Source organism: Myotis lucifugus, unplaced genomic scaffold (assembly GCF_000147115.1).
Source record: "Myotis lucifugus unplaced genomic scaffold, Myoluc2.0 scaffold_262, whole genome shotgun sequence".
NCBI classification, from domain to species: domain Eukaryota; kingdom Metazoa; phylum Chordata; class Mammalia; order Chiroptera; family Vespertilionidae; genus Myotis; species Myotis lucifugus.
This window is the reverse complement of record NW_005871310.1, coordinates 1,827,604-1,832,948: the sequence shown is the minus strand read 5'-3', so window position 1 is coordinate 1,832,948 and position 5,345 is coordinate 1,827,604. Positions and strand designations below refer to the sequence as shown.

The 5,345-nt window shown below is 46.0% G+C and overlaps 1 long non-coding RNA gene across 1 annotated transcript; it reads left to right on the top strand.

The window, feature by feature from the left end:
• The first annotated feature begins 462 nt into the window (after positions 1-462).
• On the top strand, positions 463-2,795 carry LOC106698912. The gene is made up of 2 exons (XR_001350307.2): positions 463-1,117; positions 2,389-2,795. It is a non-coding gene; the product is annotated as an uncharacterized LOC106698912 (long non-coding RNA).
• The last annotated feature ends 2,550 nt before the right edge of the window (positions 2,796-5,345 follow it).

The window sequence follows — 5,345 nt, the reverse complement described above, 5'->3', positions numbered from 1 at the left end:
GATAAAAACTCTCAGCAAAGTGGGAATAGAAGGATCATACCTCAACATAATGAAGGCCATATATGACAAACCTACAGGCAACATCATACTCAATGGGCAAAACCGAAAACCATTTCCCCTAAGAGCAGGATCAATACAGGGTTGTCCGCTTTCACCACAGTATGGGAAGTCCTAGCCACAGCGATCAGACAAGAAGAAAAAATAAAATGGCAATGAATTCAGAATCCTTTTGCTGATCTGACCTTCATGAAGCTCTTGCATACTGTTGCTTTACATCTTGCCATTATTTTAAAAGTAAATAAGAATTATTTTTAAAATATATTTTTAAATTGATTTCAGAGAGGAAGGGAGAGGGAGATAGAAACATCAATGATGAGAGAGAATCATTGATTGATTGGCTGCCTCCTGCATGCCCCCTACTGGGGATTGAGCCCGCAACCCAGGCATGTGGCCTGACTTGAACCATGACCTCCTGGTTCATAGGTCGACACTCATCCACTGAGCCACACCAGTTGGGCGTAAATAAGAATGCTTGAGTCTCGGGAGACCTCCTTGATTCTCTGGCACCCCTCACATCCAAAGGGCACCGAGTCTTGTTGATTTGATCACCTTAATTGCTCTCAACTTTGACCCTTACTCTTCATCCCTATCATCACTGCTTGAGTTCAGGTTTCATTCAGACCACTGTGTACCAGCAGCCTTCTGGAGCTCCTTGCTTCCTTCCCGTGCTGACCTCTGCAGTGATTCTCTAGACTAGCTTCTCACACTGTCTGTAGTCAATTATCAGTATTATTTCGTGTTGTTAATTTCCAGCCACTCACACACCAATACACCTGGCCTTACCACACATGATTCCTATACAACCTGAATCCCCTGCAGCTGCCCACTGAGTTGACAACACATAGGCTGGCCTCTGTCCTGTTCAGTTAGATGAGCCCATTGATCACAAGCTGGGATGTTGCTGGAATGTCAAGCTGCTGTAGACATTTGTAAGTGCTCATTCTCAATTCCCGGACTTGCCTGTTGCCTTGGGCCAGTAACAAACAACTCCTGGACAGGCACGGGACTGCACACCCACCTTGATCGGCCCTGCTCTAGACTGTTACCAGAGGGAATGGTAAGCCCCAAAAGACTACTTTGATCGTGTTATCCTCCTGCTTAAGGATTCTTCAGTAGTCCATAATCTCTGGGGTCAGGTCCAAGCTCTAGAGCAGCGGTCGCCAACCTTTCGGACCTCACGGACCACCAGTTGGCGACCGCTGCTCCGGTCTGTTCTTCTCCCTCATCTCCCACCTGTGCGATGTTCTCTCTCTTCTTTTGGGAGCTTCCAAACTCAGTCCTGGTTTCCCTGCTCTAAGAAGCTTTCCTGCCTCTGTTTCCTCTGGGGAGGATGCTTTTGGGAGCATCCATAGATCATGTGCATACATTTGCTAGCAATGAGCCTTTTGTTTTATGTTTTTTTGTTTTTTCATTAGACAGTGAGCTCCCTGAGCCACGGGGAGGGGAAGATGGGCAGTGGGTAGGCGCTGAGAACTGGGTCACAGAAAGCAGCGTGTGACGTTGGGGTTGGTAACTTGCATGCACGGCAGTTTCCACGTCCTTTGCGTTGGAAAGTTACTTAGCTTGATTTAAAAATTCACTATTAGCCGAGACCGGTTTGGCTCAGTGTAATTGTAAATATCTACAGCATGTGGGCGTTTCTGTTTTTGTTTCTGAATGAGTGCTTTAAAGAGCACTTAAATGAGCAAATGGATGCGAAACTCCATTGCCCTGTAATTCTGCGCTTAAAAATAGGAAAAGACTCCACTCTATTTTTGAAATGTCAAAAAGCTTAGGCCATTAAAATAGCCTCCTCTCTGCAGACCTATCATTCCATGCTCTTTTAGTTCAGACATAGTTGGTGTTTCTGTAACCTCTTTCTTCCAAGGAACTCCCACTGCATGCATATTACGTCTTCCGGCACCTAGTCATCAGTAGCTATTAAGCGTTTTAATTTTTCAAAGTACGTTTGAGCTGGAGAATTTTAGCAAAGAGAACCGATTATTAGATCGGGGTCACCGTGTTGGAGGAAAGGTCTCAGCGGAACTCCCTTAAATTCAACTCAGTCCTTTCTGTTCATGAAATCGTGTCGGAAAAAGTGTTCACATCAAAGGATCTCCGTGGAAGAGGAGGGAGCCGAACGTTCTCTTTTTCACAAAGGGCTTCGGGTGCGGATTCACTGGAGATATGCATGGGCTCTGAAATAAGCGAGAGGTAGTTTAGCGGCTTAAAGCATTGGCTGTTGCTTGGCAGGCAGGGGAGCCAGAGCTGCTTTTCAGTTGCCGCCTTTGGGGGTGGGGGTGGTTTTTAAGGGCCTTTTAATGATTTGGCTTTTTTTTTTTTTAATAGATCAGCCAGTGAAGTGCCCCCAACTCCCCTTCATCCCATGCAAAGCCCGAGGGCTGCCTTAGTGCTTTTGTTCAGAGACAACATTGAACTTCAGGTATCCTGCCGAGAGCCCAGGACTAAATCCGTCCTCCCTTTTATGGGGTTTTCAGAAACTGCTGTTCTAACTTCCAGTGAAATTTCAAACATGTGCTTTCTGCTTTATGACAAGTAAGAAGTGGAGTAATTGAAAGTTGCTTGAGTGCTGTTATTCTGGAGTGAAACCCCGTAATGGAAACTTTTGTTCTGTGGCATATGTGATTAAAAACAAACATAAATTTTCTGCTGCTTGCTGGACATAGCTCTTGGAGCCAGAGATACAATGTCTGTTTGTGTGACCTACTCTTCATAAAAATCCTTTTTAAAAAGCAGTGTAAGCCTCAGGTTCAGCCTTCCTTCCTGTCACACATCACCCCCCCACTTGGATGATTTCAGTGGGGACACCAATTACAGGTAAATTCAAGTACCATTTCTACAGTTAATCATGCTCTATCTTGGGTCACCCCTGAATAGTCATACAACAGGGTGTGGTGAGTTTTGCTCTTCGAGGGGTAGGGTTTCCCTCTTTGTTTTTCTAGGAGAATTTTATCCAGATGAATCGGGTTTGCAGTTTTTTATTTGTCTTTTTTGGTCAGTATCCCTGGGATAGAAATCTGAATGGATTTAGTCTGTTTAAAATCAGAAGACGTTGCCTTTTCCCCCCACTTTAAATGAGATCAGGTCAAGACAGTTTGCTTTTGATCGTGGTGGCTCACAGCGCAGCTGCCTCATCTGTTACTCATTTTTCGGGGTTTGATGTGAAATACAGAGATTGGGCAGAACAACGTGCAATAAGGGAGAATCGCCATGTTGCCCTCCGAGCGCTGAATGGCAGTGATTGCGGGTGTGAGGGCAGCGTTTTTCAGCTCCGGGCACGTGTGTGACTGCAACTGAGAGCATTTATACCCATAGACCTTCAGGATTATTTCGTTATTATAAGCGAATGCTGAAAATCTGTTGCCTAGTGGGTGAGCATGGATGCTGGGCCTGGGCTTCCTGAGTTTGAATCACTTTCTTTTTGTTAATCCTCACCTGAGGATGCTTTTTCCCTTGATGTTTAGAGAGAGTGGAAGGGAAGGGGAGAGACAGAGAGAGAAAAACATCGATGTGAGAGAGACACATGGATTGGTTGCCTCCCACACGAGGTCTAGAGATCTAGTCTGCAACCGAGGTACATGCCCTTGTCTGGAATCGAACCCGGGACCCTTCCGTCTGCGGCCTGTGGGCCGACACTATCCACTGAGCCAAACGGCCTAGGGCTTGAATCATGTGACTTTGGTGCAGGTTACCTAACAGGTGTGTCACTAGTTCCCGGTCAATGAAATGGAGACCATAGTATCTACCATACAGGAACGTGAAGAGTTAAATGAGTTAACATTTGAAAAGTGTTTAGAACAGTGCCTGGAGCATTGTAAGTGCCATTTAAATGTTTACCCCGGCTCTTGAGTTTCATTCCATATTTTATGGTTATTCATGTTACAGGAGGAAAGAATTTTCAGCTTTTTTCTTTCTTTTCACCACCACCGCCCCCCCCCCCCCCCCCGCACCTGGTTCTTTGCATCTAGTGGCCCATCACAGAAACTGGTTTCCCTTAAGTTTCTTACCAGGACAGCAGTAACTACTTGTTGGGTGTTGCTTTGAGGACTGACCTATGTCTTTGAAGGTGGGTAGAATTCCAGGCCAGCTCTTTGGTTAACTGGGTATTCATTGTTACTGAATGGATTCATTTTTACTGTGGAGCTGGGAGAGAGTAGGGGAGAGACACTGGTTTGTGCATATTTCTCCTGCCATTTATTTTAACTTTTTATTACGGGACACTTCAAATATCACACAGGTAGGGAACATAATGCAGTGAGCCCTTACGTACTCAGCACCCAGACAGGGTGATCATGGGCTCATGGGCACCCCCACCTACCCCTCACTGAGTGACATTGTAGCCACTCCCAGACGGCATATCTGTTTCCTTAACAAACATGTCACTAAGTAACTCTTAAGACACACACAACCACAATATCCTATCCTGCCTAAAAACTTCAGTCATTCCTTAGTATCAGCAAATATCCAGTCAGCATTCAGATGCCCCCAGTCCTCTCATAATTTTTTTAGGTTGGTTTGTTTAAATCCAAATAAGGCCTACACATTGCATTTGGTAGCTATGTCTCTATAGTTTTAACCGGTAGTTTAGGTTAAAAAAGACTTTATTATTTATTGTTCCCTTCTTGCCACATTGGTCTACGTCCCTGCCACATTTCCAACCTTTTCTTACCCATATTTCCCCCTTGATCTAGGTCTGTAGTTTGAAAGTGTCCTAGCCTCCTGAGAGGTCCTGGGGTAGGTCCCCTTGCATCGGGTTCTCAACCTGTGGGTCGCGACCCCTTTGGCGGTCGAACGACCTTTTCACAGGGGTCGCCTAAGACCATTCTGCGTATCAGATATTTAAAATACATTACGATTCATAACAGTAGCAACATTACAGTTATGAAGTAGCAACGAAAATAATTTTATGGTTGGGTCACAACCTGACGAACTGTATTTAAAGGGCCAGAAGGTTGAGAACCACTGCTTATAGGCACGGGGAGCTCAAATGCTGTCCTCAGGACAGCTGGCCCTTCTCCATCTCTGCGCTCCGCTTGTCTCCGTGTGGGCCCGCCCTCTGGCAGGCTGGTCCTCGTAGTGACGACGTCAGGACCAAGGGGATCTCATTTGGCAGAGAGAGTTGTCTCAGGACCCCCACAGGAGGAGGCCAGCTTGGTCACCGTCCCATCCCAGAGCCTATCAGTGCGGCCAGAGAGTGTAATACTCCGATTGGCAGCCAAACCTGACTCCCATCCACACCTGTGTAGCCAGGTGGGCTCATGAACCAGGTGGACTGAGCATCAGGT